Here is a 24328-nt window from a genome sequence, read left to right as displayed (position 1 = left end):
CGCGGCGGGGGGCGCCCGGCCCGCGGCTCCCCGGTCAGAGCGGTAGCACCGCGAGACTTGGGGCTGCGGGCGGCGGGACCCCCAAGTTGGGCGCCGGCGACTGGCGGGGGCAGAGGGCCGGGCGCTCCCTCGGGCTCGCGCAGGTGCTCGGGCCTGGCCGGGCTGGGACCGCAGGCGCCTCTCCCGCGCTCGCCTAGCCCGGGCTGCCCCCGCACGCCCACGCCCCAGGTGTCCGGGCGCGCATTACCCAGGGGCGCCGTGCCCAGGCCAGGAGGCCAGGGCGGAGCGGGTGAGGGAGAAGCCCATTTAGATTCAGAGGGAAGCCGGTCCTGGGAGACGGCCGCGAGGAACAAAGGCGCCCCAGTGCTGCCCACTTAGCATGCCAGAGCCGCGCTGCTCGGCTCCCAGGCCGGGGACACGGCCCGGTGCTAAGCGGAGGGTGCCCGACCCCGGGAATTCCTAAGGCCACGGGCACCTCCAAGGCCACCGCCGCACACAGCTTCGGAGTGCACGGTGCACACGCCCAGGCACAGGCAGCCGGCCCGAGAAATTGTGAATGTCTTGGCTTTGAGTAAGGCGCTCATCTCTACCCTCCTTCCATAATGACTGCCGTTGATTATTACTTGAGGGCGCTGCAAGGGCCTTATTTACACCACCAAGTTGAGAATTTAAAAAGATTTTTTTTTAATAGGTTTATCTGCGTATCCTGGCGAAGTTTGGATGCAGAGAACTTGGAGCTGTTGTTTTCTACCAGACACTAGGATCCCTGAGAGAGGTAATGGCCCCTAGGAAGACACGTCACCATCGGGGTCCCCTGTAAAGGTTAAATGGAAGAATAAAGACATCCCAGGTGAACCCTGAGAAGGGCAAGTTGGTCCCTAAACGCAGATAATGTTTGCAGAGACATCAAACTGTCTTAAATTCTTCCAAGGAAGCATTTTCTGGAGGGCAGAAAATTTGGGATGTATGTTCAAATAAGCATTTTCTTCGGGGAGTATTTGTCACTACTAATCTAATAGTCTATCAGTTCTACAAATGTTGAATGTCTGCTGTGTGCCAGGCACAAAGCCAGGTGTTGGGCCTACCATGGAAAGGAAGAAACAGGAGCTCCGTTCTTCTGGTTTGGGGGGTAGAGTGGGGAAGAGTGAAATAAAGTATCTGCACTCAAGAAGCACACAGCTCCCTTGGGGGCTTAGGGCAGAAGCCCTGAAATTGGCATCTCCAGCCTGTAGTCACTAATGAATGAATGAGGGCAGAGAGGAGGTGGAGTGATCAGGGAAAATGAAAATTAGGCTTTGAAGACATGAGTAGGACAGGTGGAAAAAGAAGACATTTCAAGTAAAAAATAAAGCAGGTGTGCACCCAGCCACAAGATAGGCCAGGCCCAGACAGAGAAACCAGGGTATCAGCTATGGCCCGCTCTTATGCCCCATATCAAAGTTGACTGTTCCTGATTCCAACATCAAGCCAAATGAGAATTCAGCCTCTCTTCTACATACCCCGAAAAGCAACACACTCAAAATACCAACTTAATTAATGTATAACGTATACTGGACTGAAGATTTCTTAAGGAAAGTAAAAGAGGAGGCTCTCTTCACTCACTCCACATCAAAAAAGGTAAAACTCCATCTCAGATATTTCTGCTACCCAGAGTCCCTTGTGGATCCTTCTCCCCACAGGCAGTTCAATCTCTGGTGGCCCATAAATAGCCCATAAATAGCACTTGGCATCACTGCCGCCTATCCCACGAGGCTCTTTTATTCTCCAACTTTCCACACCCCTTAGAAGGAAGCAAGTTCCTCTCCTTGGTGTTTATGTATCAGTTTAGCATTTCAGCCAGGACCCATGGCTCATTTTGTCTCCAAATACAGTTCTAATATCTTCCCTAAAAAATAAAATATGAGCGAACATGACTCTTACGCACACACACATTTAACCATACAGATTTGTTGACAAGTTTTACTTTCTTACTCTGCTGTTGTGTTCTGCCCATTTTTCTAAATGTTACTCGGCTGATATCTTTAAAACTGGATCTTGCTCAAGCTTCCTACTTCTTGCACTGGTCCATTGCAATAAAAGACAGGCGACACGTGGACAACTGCTAGACACTTCCCAAGTCTGGAGTCGGCCGTGCTGTGGTTTTTGGTACGTAATAAATACGTTTAGATTTTCACAAAGGAGACATTTCATCTTCTCCCCCAGTCAGTGTATTTCAGAGGTAGAAAGGACCTTCGACATCATCCAATTCTGCCCCTGGAGTTTGCAGATAAGGAAACTGAGGCTCAGGGTAGCCAAGGTCATGCAGCTTAATAGCCAGACAAGACTTAGAACTGGGCTATGCACAATACTGGGATTTGGTGGCTGGAGTTGGGGAGCAGTTAGGGTGTAGGGGAAGAAATAGAGAAATGGGCAACTCGCCTTCTCTCTCGTCTCTCAGTATTAAATAGGTTAAATGCTCGGAAACACTGATTGTGGATGAAAGCCCCCCACTTAAGTAAACAATCTGAAATGGAGTGGTTAGTCATTGTTGAATACTGAGTGGCATTTACACAACACAGTGGTCTCGCGCTAATTATGAGAGTCAGTAGACTGTGACCAGTTAACACAGGCTCAGGAATTCCACTCAACCTTTAAACAACCTAGAACTCTTTGAAATTCCAGAGGAGGCTGTTGAATTTGAAGCTGAGATTTGCATTTTTGAAAAGATTAATGCAGATCCACCGGGCCCATAGCACACGATTCTGAGCACAGCGCTCCTAGAAATGACCAGAGTTGACCAGCTGCTGTGCTAATGTGTACCAGGGTCCACAGCCTTTCTTTCTTTCTTTCTTCTTTTTTTTTTTTTTTTTAACTTGATGGGAGAAAGCAGCCACCTGAGTTCTGCTTCATATCCGTTTAAGTCCTAATACTTGAGACAAAGGATTTCCATTGTATAATATATAATGATCCAAGGCAATTTTATCTTTTTTTTTTTTTTTTTGAGACGGAGTTTCACTCTTGTTGCCCAGGCTGGAGTGCAATGGTGCAATCCTGGCTCCCCACAACCTCTGCCTCCCAGGTTCAAGCAATTCTCCTTCCTCAGCCTCCCGAGTAGCTGGATTACAGACATGCACCACCATGTCCAGCTAATTTTGTATTTTTAGTAGAGACGGGGTTTCTCCATGTTGGTCAGGCTGGTCTCAAACTCCTGACCTCAGGTGATCCGTCTGCCTTGGCCTCCCGAGTAGCTGGATTACAGACATGCACCACCATGTCCAGCTAATTTTGTATTTTTAGTAGAGACGGGGTTTCTCCATGTTGGTCAGGCTGGTCTCAAACTCCTGACCTCAGGTGATCCGTCTGCCTTGGCCTCCCAAAGTGCTGGGATTACAGGCGTGAGCCACTGCACCCGGTTTTTTATTTGTTTTTGTTTTTTGTTTTGTTTTTTTTTTTAGATGGAGTCTCGCTTTGTCACCAGGCTAGAGTGCAATGGAGCGATCTCAGCTCACTGCAACCTCCAACTCCCTGGTTCAACCAATTCTCCTGCCTCAGCCTCCCAAGTAGCTGGGATTACAGGTGCACCCCCCACCAAACACGCCCAGCTAATTTTTGTATTTTTAGTAGAGATGGGATTTCACCATGTTGGCCAGGATGGTCTTGATCTCCTGACCTCGTGATCCGCCCACCTCGGCCTCCCAAAATGCTGGGATTACAGGCGTGAGCCACCATGCCTGGCTAATTTTATCTTCTTTTAACTTCACTTTAAGATATGAAGAAACCAGGAATGAACGCACGGGCTTCTGCAGGAGAGGCATGGTAGGGCTGCCATGGATATAACCACAGGCTTTCTCTCCATTTATATGTCTCCTCTCAACCCTTCCTTCCTCCTCCATTCTATCTAACTTCTCTCTCTCTTTGCTGGAGATAAAGGCTCATGGGTCTGTGTTATCCCCACTGCTACCTCCTTATCTTTATTTCTACACAGGTGACAACCGCCCACGGATTGTCTGTCCAGGCACTACCCCCAGCCCCCACCCCTGTCTTCTTCTCTATCAAGTCTCTCCTTTACACCAAGAATCATGGACTTATAACCGATCAAATGTGGATGAGATCTTAGTTTTATACAAAAAGGCATAAGCACCAGCCTTTGAAGCGAAAGTGTGGTGTAGGTTTTTGCTCTGTCACTTCATGAAACTTCTCTAAGTCTCACTTTCCTCACCTGGAAAATGCGGATGATGTTACCTACTGTGCTGAGTTTTGGTGAAGATGACATTGAAGGAAGTAATGCGTGTGCTGTATACACTTTAGAGACTTTAAAATGTATTGTGATAGTATTGCAGAGGGAAGAAGAAAAATATGGCAAGTCTCTGTCCCACAGAGATAGGAAGGGGAAGCTTGTCGTGCTTTACCTTCATGGAGAGTGGAGAGAAGGAAGGAAGGAGGGTGGGAGGGGAAACAGGCAGTCAGACCCAGGTGCTCTAATTTCCGTGGAAGGTATATCAAGCCAGCTGATGGAATAGCCAAAAGCAGAGGGGTTTCTGGCCACCACCCATGTGGGAGTCTTGGGGAAGATAACACACAGGGTGGTTCTGCAGGGATCGAAGGATGTAGCTGCAAAGCTGGGCTTGATATGGCACTCCTGGCTCCTCGTGGCTCTGTGAAGTATGCTAGGTGTCCCACAGGTGAGGAGACATGAAGGTATTGAGGGTCTAAATTAACAGATATCTGGGTGAGGACTAAAAGGCTATAGTAGGCAAGATTCAATGAACAAGGCCCCAAACCAAGGCCACAGATATCAGCTCTCAGTGTGAGGCTTCCTAAAGATACCTTAATTTTCACCAGCCAAATGACCATCCCAGCCCCTCAGAATGGAGGCGGGCAAGGCTCTAAGGCTCCCTTTTCTCTCACCACTCCCTCCTTGACCACCTAGACACCACCTTGAAGGGGAGCTGGAAGTGAAAGAGAAAGGACCTAAGAATGACTGTGCATTCACCTGGGTGATGCTGAGCTTTCTAAGAGATGGTGTAAAACAAAGAAATACTATGAGCTCTCAAGGTTAAAATTCATTTAGTTCAAATGAGTATGGTATGAGTAAATTTCTCACCCTGCTACAGGGATAAAAAGAGACAATCTAAAGTGAAAAATATAACAGATGGAAACATATCCATGGTGAGAATGTACCATCCATGAACTCTTAGGAATCAAGACCAAGTAACATAGTACTAAAATGTACACAACAAAAACTACCAGGAATTTAAGGAGAAGCTAACAAAAATCACCTTACCAGTAGAGACTTTAACCAAGATTTTCTAGTTATTGGTAGATGAGATCAACAACAATGAAGGACAAATGTAAAATATGTTGATTTGAGGTTGATTTACTCTTGGCCTGTTGGATAACTCTGCCCCACTTACCATCTCCCTACTCCTCCCCGAGCATGGACCCAAAGCACCCGGCCCCAGGAGGAAGGCATGGGGCAATGACTGAGTGGGTTTGGAAACAATGATGGGACCACGATGTTACAGGCATAATCTTGCTTCCTGGCTGCGTCTTGTCTCTTGGGAGTTGTTCTCTTGCAAACAGAACCCTGTGTCCTGAGGCCTGAGCTTCTTTGTGTGTTGAAGAACAGCACATGCTTGTGCTGGTGCTTTTGCTGTGTTCTCTGGCTGTCTCAGGGGCTAGCAGCATGTGGGCTGGCCTTTTCTACCGCACAGGGCTGTGACAACATTGCACTTTAGATTCTAAGCTGCTCTCGGAGCATGGACTTGGAAGCCGGACAGTCCCCTGTTCGAATCTCAGCAACTCTACTTATCTGCTCAGTGTGAGTTGGATGCCCTGTGCCTCCATTTCCTCATCCACGATCTAGCGATATTAATAGTACGATCTTACAGGGTTCTTGTGAGAATTAAATGAGTTAATGTTTGTAGAAAGCTTGGAACATTATCTGGTATGTGGTTGGTATAGAATATTTGTTGATATTATTATCAAAGGGGTGAGGTAAGTTCAGCCTCCCATCCCTGAAATGAGATGGGACAAATTTAATTAAAATGAAAAAGCAACTGACAATTTGGAAAATAGTATAATGATGACTGTCTGTATCAAAAGCTAGCTGCAGAGAAAAATTCACAGCTGCAAATACTTGTTTATTAAATAGAAATGAATGGAAATATGTGAAATTAGCATTTAGCTCAGAAATCTCAGGGTCAATAAGTGTTTTGTACCTGAAAACACCCCAACTCACATTAGCTTATGTAGCCATATTATTGGTAAGGTGCTAAGGATGCCCAGGTATCCCAAAGGAAGGGTTAACAACCAAAACTCAGAAGGGCAGGGATACAGTTCGACTTCAGGAAAACTGGGACCAGGCATCTGGACTTCACAAGGACTCCCTGTGTGTATTTTCCCCTCTCCTTCCCTTCAGGTGTCATTCTTTCGCGCTGCACACACCTTCCTCCACGTGGTGAAGATACATCGCTCCTGACAGGTAGGATGGAAACTATCTTTGGCTCCCATGATCAGAAAGGGACACCCTCTCTGGAAGGAATGGCGACTTAGGGAAAGGTTGGAGGAAGCCTTGATTCGAGTCACATGCCTGTTCCTAGGCCAGCCTTGCGCTGGGGACCATGCTGTCCCAGGTGGGGAGAGGAGACAAGAATATGTGGGAAGGAAGCCTCCCCTGATGGGACCTAGAGGCTGGAGCTCCAGAGAAGCAGAGCTCAAGATGATAGGGCTATGGACAGGCTAGGAGGACATTTCCATAGATGTCTGCCACAAAGTGGGAAAAAAAATTATAGCAAGGGAAAAATGAACAAAGATAAATGCAGAAACAAATTTAGCAAGCACAAAAAGAAACATTCATGAATCAGTCCAAGGGCAGAGGCTCTGGAATGAACCCCTATGTCTCTGATTCTACCTTCCTGTCCATTTTTACCTCCATAGTTGCTCCCCATTCCCCACCAATTATGCTCCAGTAAGATCCAGCCACACAGTCATTTCCTACGTGCACCATGCTATTCCCTTTGCCCAAAATGCCCCTCTCCCCAGTGAACCTCTCATTCATCAGGAACCATGCATGGATTGCTTCTGTCTTCCTGGTGGTGTGCTCAGGGCTTCTTCCGACATGTACTTCCAAATTCCTGCTTTCTCCTTGTTCTAGCACATATCTCACTACACAAGGATTGGTTTTTAAAATAACATCTTATTTAATTCATTAGGTATGAGCTACTACCTTCATTTTTTTTTCTTTTCTGGTACCCAGCTCATAGCCTGAGCCATATGAAATATTCTAATACTCATGGAGTGAGTGATTGAGTATCTTATCAGACATCAGTGATCATATAAGCAGCATGTTTCCATCCCTTTGTCTCTTCCATGGCAGCATACATAGAGCTAAATGTTGTGTCTCCCTGCAAAAGCTAACACGTTTGCAGTGTTAGGGAACCCCAGCATCTCTCAATCATTAACCCTTCTTCTCTGGATTTTTATTTTTAATTTCCTGCTTTGATTCTGACTCATATTAAAAGCTACATCAGTTACTCTTAGAGAACAACAGGGACATAGGAAAAAGAAGATATTCTACTCATCAGTTAGTGCCCTATTCAGTATAAGTCTTCATGTTTTCCCAGTCCATGGGAAAGATTTCAGTAACTCCATTTACCAGTTGTAGTTATAACAAATTCTCATCTACGTAACTCCATTTACCAGTTGTAGTTATAACAAATTCTCATCTACGCCCAGCACCTTCTGACTTTCAAATCATTTTAACACCATTATTTCACTGGTCCAGGCATTTTTTACTTGGTCTTATTAGTGAAGAAGTGCCACATATATGAAATTATTCAGATTTTAATAGCTAACCACCTTCCTGTTGTATTAATTCATTTTGGAAGCCACCTGCGCAATTGAAAACAATCTTTTTGAGCATAATATGATTACCTGGACGTCTTAGCAAGTAATGCTGAATATGTGCATCTGATCTTTTCTTATGTTATATACAGAGAAGTAATCTTTGCTTAAAAATGCCAAGTGAATTAGTAGGGTTGGTTAATGATTGTGAATTAGTAGGGTTGGTTAATGATTAATCTCTCTTCCAAGTGATTCTCAGCATTCTGTTGGCGTCCACACTGGTTACTCTGATACAACAGGGCTCCGCCAAGTTCATTATCCAACCGACTGGTCTGGGACTGCGCGATCATTAGCATGCAAATTACCACAAACAAAGGACAGGTGACAATGACTTTCCTTCCTGTAGGTCACACTCTTAGAGGGAAATGAAGCATGTTTTTGTTTAAGAAAATTTATTTCGAGAACATTCAGTCTAACTCATTGAGGAATTAGATTTCGGTCCTTTGAATGTATGACTATTTCAAACACAGAGTCATAGAATTTTAGCGGTGACCTTAAAAACCATCTAGTACACAATTTAGAGGTAAACCTAAGAAACTTTCTCATTTTCCCTGTGTATTAGACTATTAGGAAATTAAGGGTTGGGGTGGAAGAGAGAGGTGCTGCTTTTGCATCTTGAGCAAAAGTGGAGGAGTTGTGGGTTGGAGGGAAGTTGTGGGTTGGGCAGAAGGAGAAGCAGTCACAACTACTCCATTCTTGTGTCTTAAAGTATAACACAAATACCCACCACCCCTGCTAGGGAGAACTCCAGTTTTCACAGTGTTTCCCACCCCCAGGCCTCTCTGGGCAGGTTGCGGGGGTGGTCCTCAAGGAAGCTGAATCTTGCACAAACCTGCCTTGGTTGCCTCTTGTCACACTGTCATCCACTTCCCTGCCACCTCTACTCCAGACTTCCCTCCTGATCAGCACCCATCTCTTCCAGCAACCCTGCTTGATTTCTGTTCTCCTGGCACTGCTGCCAACACCATGGCTGCCATCCAGAGTTAGCCTCAGGGCAGGCCTCTGCTCTCCTCCCTTACAAAGGGCCATTCCTGCTCCTCCTTCTCACCTGCATGCGGGGTCAGAACCCAGAAGTAGTTCTAGCTATGGCTGCAGTAACTGCTGACTGCTCCAGAAACTCACCATTTCCCTGTGTTGCTAATTCATCTAATACTTGCACTGGAAACCAACTTTCTATTAACTGAAAAACAAACCAAAGAGGTGTGTTGGTAGCATCTGGCTGGCCTGCCTCTGGGTGCACCCCTCACCACCCACATACTCCAGCCCTCACTACACCTTAAATCCAGAGTTCCAATTCCTTCTAGCCTCCTGAACGAGGGAGAAGTTCCTTCCTTAGCCAGTCCAGAGCCCACCTCAATTCCTGGCTTAAGATTAGCTATTCTCCTAGGTGATTCAAAATGAGACACCCATTCCTTCCTGATCTGCCAAGATGGGGGTCTCTCCTCCTGCCCGCGTGGTCTCAACAGGACAATGATGAGAGATGGATAATGGTAAATTTCTCTAGGTCTGGGTTTCTCAATTTTATACATTATTAAAAGTCAAACCCCTGGCTACAAAGGAAATCACTGGTAAGAATGTGGGATGATGGCAAAGACAGGGCTGGGGTCGTCTCATTCCTACACTACTGTTGTTAAACTCCAACGCACTACAACATTGAGGAAAAGAAAATGCCTAGAGGAAAACACAAATCCTCACCTGGTCTCTATTTCATCAGTTGAGTCTCTAAAATTGTAACTTAAACAGAATATTTGTATATCAAATCATATTCATGTTACATGATACTTGAATAGGAAAATCCCTGACATTCCCAATATTCATTATGAAAAGCATTCTGCTTTTGTTCCTGGTACCTAAGTTGTTTACATAATGCATAAGAATTTGGCCAAATGGAGAGCCAATGGCAGGGCCTTAGCACCCTTGCTGAGTGTGACATGTCTCAGAGGTTGTTCATATAACGTGTCTTTGAAACTCCCATTTTTTCTTTTTTTCTGGACCAAAGTATATTCCTAACTAGGTGTTTCCCCAGTCATCCTACTCACAGGGCTCAAAAAGAAAAGGAATTTGTTTCCTGAGTTGGCATGATGGTTTCTGAAGCTGTTTCTGAAATTCTGACCATAGTAACAGGAAATTGAAGGCAAGATACTAGAAATAAGCACAAATTAGATATAACTGTTTAGGGCAGATGTTGACTTAAAAGAATATCTTTTTTGGGTCAAATGCAAAAAAAAAAAAAAAAAAGAGCTAGAAAATCTAACAAGACCTGCTAAAGATGAATGTGTATTGGAGGAGAGGGGGAAGAATAAAGACTTGTTACAAGTAACATTTTGGAGAAAAACAAAATAACAAGCAATGATACACAAGAACTTCTTTGTCAATAGCAAGGAATGGTCTATGAGGAGCCTCGTCAAGAAACAAGATGTGTCCAGGACTCAAGTGGTTCCCTAATCATGCTGCCAGCTCTTCTCCTTGATGGGGGCACATTAGGCTATTATGTATGACTCAGTGATATTGGCCACAAGGCCATCTTTCTAATCCCCCGTCACTCCACTTCTGGCCTATACTTCACATGTGTACATACACACACCCCACCCTGCCCCAGCAACCTTCAGAGGATACTCTGGCTTCCTAAGGAGACTTTCCCGTAAAAGGTAATGAGCGGATCAGCCCACAGGTTCACTGTAGTGTACTTGCCATTTTTGCTCCCTATTAAAAATAAACTGATATTTGATCAGTTCAGTCTGTCCCTCAGGACCTGATGAGCTCTGCTTGAGCTAAAAAGAAAAACCAAGGTTCCAGACCAAGGGGAGTAATCATGCCCCAGGGTGATGCTGAGCAGCCCCTGACCTTTCTAGAGAGCATCTTTGTCTCACTGATTTCCAATTTTAATCTGTAAATAACTATATCATATTTATTTTTATGTGAGTATTTAGGTCAACATCTATATATGTGCATATATATACAAACTATGTCTATATCTACAAAGTGTCTAAAATATTGCAAAATTGTTTTATATAGATTTCATTTAACCCTTTAAAGTAACTCTTTAATGTAGTTAATATTATTTTCTTTCTATAGATCTGGTGACTGATACTTACAGAGTTAAAGAGGAATTTGCCTAAGGTCACATAGCTGATAAGTGACATAGATAAATATGTGAATACAGACAAATCTGACTCCAAAATTCTTGCTCAGTCAATCGTAAAGTATTAATTTATGCAAACTAGAGCTCTCTCCACTGATAATGTTATCCCATTTTAACACAGAAACTTGATATGTAACTTCTCTTGCTCACTTAGTGAAGTAAATTGGAATGAGATTGAGGAAGTTCTCTGTAAATAGGGGAAACAAAAAATAGAGTAAGCAGGTATTCAGGATTCACATATAGAGCAAGATCTACATTCAAACTTTTGAGAAAGACTTAAGTAAATGAAATAAACGGAAACAGAGGCTTAGAGAGACTCGATAACTTGCCTAAGATCATACAGCTAGTCGCAAACATGGTCAAGATTCAAAATCGGGTCTCTGCATAGACTAACAATGCAGGAGCCAGCAGGCTAACCACTCTGAGAACTCATCATTGTGCTTTCACTGGTAGGTGATTGCATCTTATGATGCTACAGGATGCGAGAACAAGGGGTTGGGGTAGGTGAGGTGAGTAGGCTTTTTACAGTTAATAACAATACTAGCTCTGACACTATTTTTTGTAGAATAAGATAAACATGCTAGGAATTGATAAATAACAAAAAAAAATTCATAAGCTACCAAGGCCCAGCCAAGTGGTGGGATCCTAAAACATCCCTAGAAAGTAGCAGGTCTTTGCACTCTATCAATGCAGAGATTGTTTACATGAAATAATGTTGAGTTTAAAAGAAAGCAGAAAGAAAGAAGCGAACACTAAGACTATAATTCTATGAGTGTGCATGTCAATAACAAAAGCGTTCAGAATGGAATTTAGAATGCTATCATTGGTTCAAAATGAGTTTAATACTCTTCGTGTACTTCTTATTTTCTTTGAAGTGGTTTGTTTTCCCAATTATTCATATTTTTTATTTTGAAATAATTTCAGGCTTTCAATAGAGTTGCAAAAATAGTAGAAAGAACTATCATAAGCCTTTCACCCCAACTGTTAGCATTTTGCCACATTTGCTTTATCATTTCTTCTCTCTATCTATATCTATATCTATATATATCTATATATATATATACCAATGTTGTTGTTTCCTAACCATTTGAGACTAACTGGAGACAGAGTCCTTTCTGCTAAATACTTCTGTGTATTTCCTGAGAAAAAGGGCTCTCTCTTATATAACCATATTATAATTATCAAATCAAGAAATTATCATCGATATAATTATCTAAGCTATGAACCTTATTCATTTTTTCCCAATTATCCCAAAATTGTCCTGTATGGAAAAAAAGAATCCTTGTTCAGGGTCCAACCCAGGATCACATGTTATATTTCATTGTCATGACTTTATGTCTCTTTAATCTAGAAATGTTTCTGCTTTTAAAAGATATTATTTTAGAGCAGTTTTAGGTTCACAGCAAAATTTAGTGAAAAGTACAGCGTTCCCACATACCCCCTACCCCTCCACACACACAGCCTCCTGACTATCAACACGTCCCATCAGACTAGTACATTTGTTATAGTCAATAAACCTACATTGACACATCATTTTCATCCAAAGTCCACAATTTACATCAGGGTTTACATTTGTGATATACATTCCATGGGGTTGGATAAATGTATAATGATATGTATCCACTTTTATAGTATCATAAAGAATAGTTTCACTACCCTAAAACTTCTCTTTGCTCCATCTATTCATCCCTCCTTCCCTACCAATCCCTGGAAACCACTAATTTTTTACTATCCCGGTAGTTTTGCCTTTTGTGGGATGTTATATAGTTTAGAACCATACAGTATGTAGACTTTTCAGATTAGCTTTTTCTTTATTTCTTCAAAAAAAAATGGGATACATGTGCAGAACGTACAGGTTTGTTACATAGGTAACCATGTGCCATGGTGGTTTGCTGCACCTATTGACCCGTCAGTTCCCTCCCCTCATCCCCCAACCCCCAACAAGCCCTTGTGTGTGTTGTCCCCCGCTCTGCGTCCATGAGTTCTCAATATTCAGCAGCCACTTATGTGTGAGAACATGCAGTGTTTGGTTTTCTGTTCTTGTGTTAGTTTGCTAAGGATGATGGCTTCCAGCTTCATCCATGTCCCTGCAAAGGACATGGTCTCATTCCTTTTTATGGCTGCATAGTATTCCATGGTGTATATGTACCACATTTTCTTTATTCAGTCTATCATTGATGGACATTTAGGTTGGTTCCATGTCTTTGCTGTTGTAAATAGTGCTGCAATAAACATGTGCATGTGATTTTCTGTTCCTGTGTTAGTTTGCTGAAGATGATGGCTTTCAGCTTCATCCATGTTCCTGCAAAGGACATGATCTCATTCCTTTTTATGGCTGCATAGTATTCCATGGTGTATATGTACCACATTTTCTTTATCCAGTCTATCACTGATGAGCATTTAGGTTGGTTCCATGTCTTTGCTGTTGTAAATAGTGCTGCAATAAACATACATGTGCATGTGTCTTTATAGTAGAATGATTTGTATTCCTTTGGGTATATACCCATTAATGGGATTGCTGGGTCAAATAGTATTTCTGGTTCTAGATCCTTGAGGGATCACCATACTGTCTTCCACAATGGTTGAACTAATTTACATTCCTACCAACAGCATAAAAGCAATCCTATTTCTCCACAGCCTCACCAGCATCTATTGTTTCCTGACTTTTTAATAATCGCCATTCTGACTGGCGTGAGATCTCATTGTGGTTTTGATTTGCATTTCTTTGATGATCAGTGATGTTGAGCTTTTTTCCATGTGTTTTTTTGGCCACATAAATATCTTCTTTTGAGAAGTGTCTGTTCGTATCCTTTACCCACTTTATTAATTAATTTATTTGTTCATTTATTTTATTATTATTATTTTTAAGATGGAGTCTCACTCTGTCACCCAGGCTGGAGTGCAGTGGTGCAATCTTGGCTCACTGCAACCTCTGCCTCCTGGGTTCAAGCGATTCTCCTGTCTCAGCCTCCCAAGTGGCTGGGATTACAGGTGCCTGCCACCATGCCCGGCTAATTTCTTAGTTTTTTGTTTGGTTGGTTGTTTTATTTTGTTTTCATACGGAGTCTCGCCGTGTCACCAGGCTGGAGTGCAGTGGCGCAATCTCGGCTTACTGCAACCTCTGCCTCCCAGGTTCAAGCAATTCCCCTGCCTCAGCCTCCCAAGTAGCTGGGACTGCTGCCATACGCCACCACCCCTGGCTAATTTTTTTGTATTTTAGTAGAGACGAGGTTTCACAGTGTTGGGCAGGCTGGTCTCAAATTCCTGACCTCAGGTGATCCGCCCGCCTCTGCCTCCCAGAGTGCTGGGATTACAGGTGTGAGCCACTGTGCCCGGCCTCCTTTGCCCACTTTTTGATGGGGTTGTTGGGTTTTTTTTATTGCAAATATGTTTAAGCTCCTTGTAAATTCTGGATATTAGACCTTTGTCAGATGGGTAGATTGAAAAATTTTTCTCCCATTCTATAGGTTGCCTGTTGAAGCCGATGATAGTTTCTTTTGCTGTGTAGAAGCTCTTTAGTTCATTAGATCCCATTTGTCAATTTTGGCTTTTGTTGCAATTGCTTTTGGCATTTTTGTCATGAAGCCTTTACCCATGCCTATGTCCTGAATGGTGTTGCCTAGGTTTTCTTCTAGGGTTTTTAGAGTTTTGAGTTTTACATTTAAGTCTTTAATCCATCTTGAGTTAATTTTTGTGTAAGGTGTAATGAAGGGGTCCGGTATCAGTTTTCTGCATATGGCTAGCCAGTTTTCCCAGCACCATTTACTGAATAGGAGATCCTTTCCCATTGTTTGAGACCAAACAGGCACACATTCCTAAAATACCTGTGTAACTAAAGCCTGGGTATAATTTATGGGTATAATTTATTACCCTAATTATTCAATAATTTACATATACAGAGCCATCCCAACAAGTTAGAGTAGCATTGCTGACAGCTATCACTTATTGAATGCTTACTAAGTGTTAGGCACTATTCCAGGATATTTCTCACAACAACCCTAGGAGGATTGCTGCTATGGATTTACGGTATTTCATGGATTCTAGGGTTCTCTCTGAAATCAGGAGGTGGCTTACAGTCAGTAGTGTTTCACAGTCATTGTCATATTGGCATAATTGCTATGCTCTGCATGCACAACGTAGACTAAAAACCTTTGGATGACCCTTCTAATAAGATCAAGAAAGTTCAGCATCGAGACTTGCAGAACGTCCTGGAGGCAGCATTGGGACAAATATGAGAAATGCTTCAACATCTAGTCCAGAGGATGAAAGTGTGAAGAAAAACATGTACATTGACTCTGAGTTGTAAGTGATTCAGAAGAAAGACTCTGACTATGATCCAATTTTAGGAAAAGCTTAACTAATATATGCGTGAGTGTCACATGATAAAAATCTACATCTAAATAAATCTAAAAAAGCTCTTTCAATAACATGAAATTTAAAATTTAAGTATTAACAAAATACCGTGTCATATTTTAATTTGCAAAGGGAAACAATTGACTCTTTTTGTCTCTTTTAAGAATATGCATTATCACAGACAAGACCTGGGCCCCAGGCCTTTTTCTAGAGTTGAGAATCAGAAGGAATATCAACCTGCAAAATAATGAAAATGTCTGCATAAATCGAGTCAGAAAAAAAATAGAACAAGATATAAATTTGAGTTAAAGGTGGCCTTGGGTGAAATATACAAGCAGCATATTCTTGACTTTTGCTCCCTGTAGTGTCCCCCAAAACACTCTGGCTCACATATGAGCACATTCACCATCGTTTCAGCTCTAATGGTGAAAGCAAGGCACACTACACAGCTTGAGTGCTCTTTTCTATTTGCTTCTTGCACCTCATAAATATGTTCAAGCATTCAAATTAAATTGTATCTAAGGCAGCTCAACCCGAAAGATAATATTTTCTGCTCTCATAGGGCATTTGACCTATTTATTCCAGACCACATTCAAGGAAAACATACTTCTCTTAGCATTTTCTTATTTTGCTGGAAGCAGGATGTATGTAAAGGACACAAACTTAATTAGCACACTAACATAATCACATCAAGTGTAGACATAGAACTTGACAATAGGAAATTGAGTAAATCAGCGCGAATGTTTTCAGCCCCATGCTTTATAATTAGGGGAAATAAAAGGATAGCTTAAATCCTGCTGGATGCATTTACTATGGTTGCTTCTAATTTATGAGGTTGGAATTGTGGACACCAAAGAGTGCTTAAATTTATCTTCATATTTAAATGAGACAAAAGTTTAAGCACACATATTTTTCTATTTAGAGGCTTCTTTTTGACCTTCTCTGCTAAATATATATGCTCTTTTGCTTTCAAAAGCACTTACCAAAGCTGTAATGCTATGGTGAGACGTTTTGCAAATGAAAACAGGCAGCCATTGCAATTTCAAGAGCTCAGAACCCAAAAAACATAAAGTAGGCAAACAACAACAAACCTGATGGAGGTTTTTTGAGGCTTGGCCTGTCTTTTATTTTATATTAGACTTTTTCCCAGAATTTGCATGAATTCATCACCCTCAGCTTCTTCCCCCAATCAGTGAAGGTGGTCTGGAATTATAAGTTATTTTCTTAAGGGAGGCAGAAAATTAGATGTATCGGGTGCTAGTTTTGTGACAATCTAGTTGACAAATCAAAGATAGACTACATGGAGGATAGACACTATAGTAATTGCAGAAACAGGTCTTAGTGTCTGTCGCACAAAGCTGCACCTGTGGCTTACTTGCTATGTGCCCCTAAGCGATTTGCTTCACGTAAACCTCAGCTTCCTCATATGTAAAATATAAATAAGGACACCTATTTCACTGCACTATTGGGGAAATCATTTCAAGTAATATAGATAGCACAGTGCCTGGTGCATGGTTAACTGCTCAATAGATGTTAACTAGCCAGAATAAGAATGAGATGCCATTATGGGGTTAGGATGTGAGTGGTTAATTGAAGATGCGGCTGGGAAATGGAGACCAAGTAGCTCCACACAGCCACCATCTTGGAAGGACCATAGCTTTCCTTATGTACTTCCCACAGGGAAACTTCAGGACAAACTCACTCCAGGTTTTGTTCTGAACTGCTTGCCTCATTTAATTCCTGGCACCTAATTCTATCTTGCTTTTGGTCTTAGCGGTTACTGTCTGATTATTCCTTAGACTTCTCTTCACTCTTTGGGTCTGGGTTTCCCCCCAACCCCCCACCCCCGCCCCCGCCCCCTCATCCCTACTGATACGGGAGGTAGAAAGAAATTATTTAAGCAGATAGTAAGGGCAACAGAGTCCTCGGCAGATTTTCCGTTTTAATAAAAACAGCCCCCAAATCACTTCTTTTCTAACAAAGAGCAGCCTGAAAAAACGAGCTGTGGACATAGATAAGCAAGCTGGAAGCTTGCACATGTGAATGTGCCGGCAGCTGTGCCAATAGGAAAGGGCTACCTGAAGGCCAGGCATGTTCAACTTGGAGGCTCCATCTTCCCCTTTCTTTGTCACCACGTGTACAGAAAAGAACCAGGCAACATGGCACCAGCCGGGCAGCGAACCCATCTGCATAGTAAAAAATTATGGTGGGGCGGCCAGCTTTTACACGCACTATGCAAATAGCACACCTGGTGCAACCAATCTTTCATGCCTTATGTAAATCGGACACTGCCCCCTCAAGCTCATCTATAAAACCTTCTGCATTTCATTGCGGACGCGGCAACCGTTTTCTCTGGGACCCCTCTCTGTAGCAAGAGAGCTCTTTCTTTTGCCTATTAAACTTCCACTCTGAACCTCACCCTCTGTGTGTCTGTGTCCTAGTTTTCCTTGGCCATGAAACAACGAATCCCAGGTATTTACCCCAGACAATGATGCTGCTTCACTATGCTGGTTAAAACTTTCTTTCCATGCTCAATTGATTTTCATTTCTTCTGCAAACATCCCTCTCTTTCCAACCTGAAGCCGAACCTTCTCCCTCTGACCTACCATTTCCATAGCTATGTGTGCAACTTGGGTTATTTACCTTATGAACAGTCCCAACCCAGTGCTTTAACAATGGGGGATGACTCACTTTCCCTAAGAACTTCCCTTACCAGCTGGGTGGGCTGCAGCTGCCTCTTGGTTCCACAAGGTCCAGACACAGAGCCCTTAGCTGATTGGATTTAGGGAAGACGTACTTAGATGCTGTGGGGCACCTGTTTTGTGTGCTTCATCTGGAAAGGCAGAGTAGGACAGGTGGAAGAAAGACAAGAATGAAACAGACACAGAGAAACAGAGGTGAGGTATGAGGACTGCTCAGATAGCTGAGGGCTTTCTGACTGTGACTACCTCCCTTGAGAGGTCCTGTCACTTAAGCCTCAAGGCTTCACAAAGCATTCTTGAGTCCATTCCGAATTTTAGTCCTTAAGCCCCCTGAATTGTTGCCCTTTACTTACAACCAAAGAGTTTTTTGAGACAAATACATACGCAACAGAAGTTTTGACTTCATTATGAAATAAGTGACTTTTATAATGAAATCAGATTTGAGTTGTCAGATAGGTGGCCTCCTCTATCTTTGTATCATTACAAGAACTGTTCTTTCTTCCCGCATCACACAAGCTCATAACTTGTTGGAGTTTTTTCTGCGCTGTGGGATTCAATGCATGCCTGCAGACCTCAGCCCACTGAGAATCCTTGGAGGCAGGAGTCCTGTTGACTCCCCTCTGCAACCGCAAGGTCTAGCAAGCATTTAAATGCCCGTGGCACGTGGAAGTTCATTTTTTTTTCCAGTAAATGCCAAGTGAGCAAGTCTCCACACTCAGGTTTGCAATGATGTGCCTGATTTTGCCCAAATTGGTGTCCTTGGAGAGCCTGCTATAGAAGAAAGTGCTGTTCTACAAACAGCCCTGGAAATTAGAAAGGAAGGGCCTAGTTTCCCATTATTCTGTGTTCTTGGACTTGGATAATTCTCAAGTACTGTCATCCAGGCAAATATTTTGCTAGTGTTCACCAAAGAAAATTAGCAACAGCTTGGCAATATTTAATGAACAATTATTGATAATTAAAAAGTCTTCATTATCACTGATGCAGAATAAGAGACCATCATGTAAAAATGAGAAAAATACCATATTGGCATTTTTTTAATGGGGCATAACATAACCTTTCTACCTTTTTCTAGGCCAAATGTTAGCTGAATTTTTAAGTTTGCCAGCATAGTTTAAGATAGGTTCCAAAACAAAAAAAGGTTGACTCTAAACAACATATATCCATTGTGATCGATGCATCACACATATTATTCATTGGAGGAAATGTTACACTTCTTAGGTAACTTCATGGGGGGAAATCTTGAAAACAAGAGTAACCACTTATTAAGCATCCACTCTTCTCCTGGAACTTTATGTTATTTATGAACATTATTGCTAACACTCCTGATTACCTGGAAAAGTATATTTTATTATTGCCCTCTTGCATTTATGGAAATCAAAGTCTGCCCAGGGTCACACAGCTGGTAAAAGGTTTGGGCTGGGATTCATGTGCATCCTATTTCCAAAGTCTTGTCCTTGACACATTTTAGCCCAATAAGCAAATAAGGATATTATTTTGCATAAACTCTTTGGGTTGCTATTTTCCTAAAGGACCTCAGTGGCACAGCCAGAGCTTTTTATTATAAATAGACTAGTAATGTAAACGCTTCACCAAGGCTGGGGTGAGTTGGTGTCAGGCGTCCCTTGCACATCACTCTGCTAAAGTAGGCAATAGCAAGCCTCATGCTTCACATGACAGGGTCAGCCAACTCCACCCAGTGCCTTTCCTGTGGGTTGCAACAGTAATATTAATAGATATCACATAAGACCATCTTGAGTCCATCTGGCACGTATTCCCATTACACTGCCTCAGAAAAGAAATTTTAACAGAACAAAAATCTCTCATAAATCTGCATAAGTATACAATTCTACTGTTGAAGCGTACCACTGTGTTGTTAAGAGTTACTTCAGAAATCATGCCAACCGCAGAAAAATACAGGTAGAAGGTATTGCCTGTCTTTACATATAAGTCCAAGGAAAGAATGCCAGGCCACAGGCTCATGGAATTGGGTCCCAGGAGAGGAATTTATCACTCTGAATTTAATTTTGAAAACAAATTCTCATTTCTTCTTTGCATTTTTCAAAAAGAGAACTCCTTTTTTTTTTTTTTTTTTTTCTTTTTTGACGGAGTCTCACTCTGTCTCCAGGCTGAACTGCAGTGGCTCAATCTCGGCTCACTGCAACCGCCACCTCCCAGGTTCAAGCGATTCTCCTGCCTCAGTCCCCTGAGTAGCTGGGATTACAGGCAAGCACCACCACGCCCAGCTAATTTTTGTATTTTTAGTAGAGACGGGGCTTCACTATCTTGGCCAGCATGGTCTTGATCTCTTGACCTCGTGATCTGCCCGCCTCAGCCTCTCAAAGTGCTGGGATTACAGGCGTGAACCACTGTGCCCAGTGAGAACTCCTGCTTTAATGACACATGGCAGGACTGTTCCTTTAGGAAGTACTTAGACAAAAAGGAAAGGTTCAGCATGGTCTCGTGTGATATCTATTTTTATAATTGCTACAAACCATGGGGAAAACACTGGGCAAAACTGGAACTGTTCAATCTTTTAGGCCTCAGTTATACAGAGAACACGGAGCTGGAATTAGCTTTGGAAAACCTGAATTCAAGCCTGGCTCTGATATTTAAAGACTGTGTGTCCTTAGAAAAGTCACTTCGCCTCCCTGAGCTTTTGTTTTCTCCTCTATATAATGGAGTAAGTCATAGCTGACTGGATTGTTTATAAAAACTAAATGATATAATTTAAATGAAAGCCTTCCTAGCTAGGGTCAGGTAGCTAGGGCATTGTAGTTATATTTTGCCCAACTGTTTCTCCTCTAGAAATATGAGCTATTTATGAGTAGGGAACGTGACTTATTCACTCCTGTTTTTGCAAAGCACAGGATCCTTGAATAGTTGTGCTCCCTCAGGATAATTGTTCAATGAATGAATGAATCAATAAATAGATGGGTGGGTAGATGTTGCAAACTTCGCCGTGGTACATGGTGTTGAATAATATGTAGGAATCACTAAGGTCCGGAACAAGTCTTTTTTTTTAATTTTTAATTTTTATAAGTACATATTAAGTGTATATATTTATGCGGTACATGAAATATTTTGATACAGGCATACAATGTGTAATAATCACATCAGGGTAAATGGAGTATCCTCACCTCAAGCATTTATTCTTTCTTTGTGTTACAAATAATCCAATTATACTCCTTTAGTTATTTTTAAATGTACAATAAATCATTGTTTTCACCCTGTGTGCTAGCAAATACTAGGTCTTATTCATTCTTTCTAACTATTTTGGACCCATTAACCATTCCCACTTTCTTCCAACCCCCTGCTCCACTCTTCCTAGCCTCTGGTAACCGTTGTTCTACTCTCTATCTCCATGAGTTCCATTGTTTTATTTATTTATTTATTTATTGAGACAGAGTCTCACTCTGTCACCCAGGCTGGAGTGCAGTGGCACGATCTCAGCTCACTGCAACCTCCACCTCCCGGGTTCAAGCAATTCTCCTGCCTCAGCCTCTCGAGTACCTGGGATTACAGGCACCTGCCACTACGCCCAGCTAATTTTTTTGTAGTTTTAGTAGAGATGGAGTTTCATCATGTTGGCCAGGTTGGTTTTGGACTCCTGACTTCAAGTGATCCACCTGCCTTGGCCTCCCAAAGTGCTAGGATTACAGGTATGAGCCACCACATCAGGCCCAATTGTTTTATTTTTAGCTCCCATAAATAAGTGAGAATATGTGAAATTTGTCTTTCTGTGACTGGCTTATTTCACTTAACATAATGATCTCAAGTTCCGTCCATGTTGTTGCAAATGACAGAATATCGTTCTTTTTTATGGCTGAGTAGTACTCCATTGTGTATATGTACCATATTTTCTTTATCCATTAATGTATTGATGGACACTTAGGTTGCTTACAAATCTTGGCTATTGTGAGTAGTGCTGCAATAAACATAAGAGTGCAGATATCTCTTCAATATACTGATTTCCTTTCCTTTGGGCTTACACCCAGCAGTGGGATTGCTAGATCATATATATGGTAGCTATATCTTCAATTTTTGGAGGAAGCTTCAAACTGTTCTCCATAATGGTTGTATTAATTTACATTTCCACCAATAGTGTATGATGGTTCCCTTTTCTCCACATCCTCACCAGCATTTGCTGTTGTCTGTCTTTTGAATAAAAGCCGTCTTAACTGGGGTGAGACAATATCTCATTATAGTTTTGATTTGCATTTCTCTGGTGATCAATGGTGTTGAACACCTTTCCGTATACATACTTACCATTTGTATGTCTTCTTTTGAAAAATGCCTTTTTAGATCTTTTGCTCATTTTAAAATTGGATTATTACATTTTTTCCTGTAGAGTTTTTTGAACTCCCTATACATTCTGTTATTGATACCCAGGTGGGTATTTTGCAAATATTTTCTTTCATTCTGTGGGTTGTCTCTTCACTTTATTGATTGTTTTCTTTGCTGTGCAGAAGCTTTTTAACTTGGTGTGATCCCATTTGTCCATTTTTGTTTTGGTTGCCTGTGCTTGTGGGGTATTACTCAAGAAATCTTTGCCCAGTCCAATGTCCTGGAGAGTTTTCACAATGTTTTCTTATAGTAGTTTCACAGTTTGAGATCTTAGATTTAAGTCTGTAAGCCATTTTGATTTGATTTTTGTATACAGTGAGAGGTAGGGGTTTGGTTTAGTTCCTCTGCACATGGATATCCAGTTTTCCCAGCACCATTTATTGAAGAGACTGTCCTTTCCCCAATGTATGTTCTTGGCACTGTTGTTGGAAATGAGTTCACAGTAGATGTATGAATTTGTTCCTGGATTCTCTATTCTATTCCATTGGGTCTGTGTGTCTGTTTTTATCCAGCACAGGTCTTAATGAGCTCCTCTCCAACCTGGGATCATAAAGCCTGCCAATCCTTTGCATAATTCAAGACTTCATCCTGAACCATTTGCTGGGCCATCTTGCACCCACCTCCCACCATCTTTCCAATCCTCTTTACTGTGACACAGTGATACATTTTTAAATTTTTGTCTTAGTTCACAAATTGGACCCAACTATCATTACCACAACCTCGCCCGATGATTCTCAAAATCAGGCAAGCATCAGTATTGCTTGTGGGGCTTGTTAAAACACAGATTTCTGGGCCTTACTCCAAGAGTTTCTGATTCAGCAGGCCTGGAGAGGAGCCTGAGAATCTGCATTTCTAACAAGTTCCCAGGTGATGTTGCTGCTGGTGGTCTGGAGACCCCACTTTGAGAACTCTAGTCTAGGCTGTGATCACTACTCTTTTACAGGGAGTCCCCACCCAGGGGCTGTGGGTGGCATATGGCAGTTTCCTCTCTGATGCTCTTGGGCACAGCCCCTTCAGAGCACAAGGAGGAGAGAAGGGGTGGGGCTAGGCTGTCCAGTTCACCTCTCAAGTTGGATCTCTTAGATCATTGGGATTTTAAGCCACTGGAGCCTAGGAGTTTGGCAGCCAGTGGTGTGCTGGTAAATTTTAACAACTGGCCATTGAGAGCTTCAAGAGGTGGGTAGGCACCCGGATTTGTAGCATTTATCAATTTCTGTAGTATGAATACAACGTAGCCAATTTCCAGCAACCAACCTAATGTCAAGTGGCTCACAAAAATCCTGAAAATGTAACAATGGGCTCTCATGAGCCAGTACTAATATGAATAGATTCTAGCACACCACTGCTTGGCCACCAGCCTGCTAGATTTCTTATATTCTTCCTACTAGCCCTGTTCTCCTGGATAGCTCCTTCTCCCTTTTATTCTTTGTCCCTCTGTTACAGATTTCTTGAAATTGCCTGGCTCAGAAACTTCGCCATTCTGTTCTGCGCCATCACATCTGCCCCCTGTCCCACTGCCCTACAGAGAGTCCTTCCTTCAGGTTTTATTGCTTGGTCTGGCCTGGGCCGGACCTTCTTGGCCTCAGCTTGCTGGCTGCTTCTTTATACAGTCGTTGCTCTGCTCTGATTCCTCCACAGTCTTGATGGCTTCCCTGCTTTTCCTCCCCTGATCAGCCCCCCTTCATGGGCACACATCCTTCCAACATGTGAGAGAAGTTGGCATGGTAAAAAATGAGTAAAATCAGAATGAACTCTTTCCATATTTTATTCAGGAATGGCATTTCACAGGTTCTCTCTCTTACTGATTCCAGATCCAAAGGGAGATACCGATCCATGGAAGATGGTTGCTCTCGGAAAATGCTGAGAAGTTTGCAAAAGGAATGGAAGCAGAGTTAACCAA

General features: G+C 42.4%; 1 long non-coding RNA gene across 1 annotated transcript; it reads left to right on the top strand.

Moving 5' to 3' along the window:
* The first annotated feature begins 83 nt into the window (after positions 1-83).
* LOC129137157 (uncharacterized) lies at positions 84-24328 on the top strand. Its single transcript, XR_008539375.2, has 4 exons — positions 84-571; positions 692-775; positions 6401-6463; positions 24240-24328. It is a non-coding gene; the product is annotated as an uncharacterized LOC129137157 (long non-coding RNA).

Source organism: Pan troglodytes, chromosome 16 (assembly GCF_028858775.2).
Source record: "Pan troglodytes isolate AG18354 chromosome 16, NHGRI_mPanTro3-v2.0_pri, whole genome shotgun sequence".
Taxonomy (NCBI): Eukaryota; Metazoa; Chordata; class Mammalia; order Primates; family Hominidae; genus Pan; species Pan troglodytes.
Note: the sequence above shows the minus strand (reverse complement) of the source record. Positions and strands in the feature narration are given on the sequence as shown.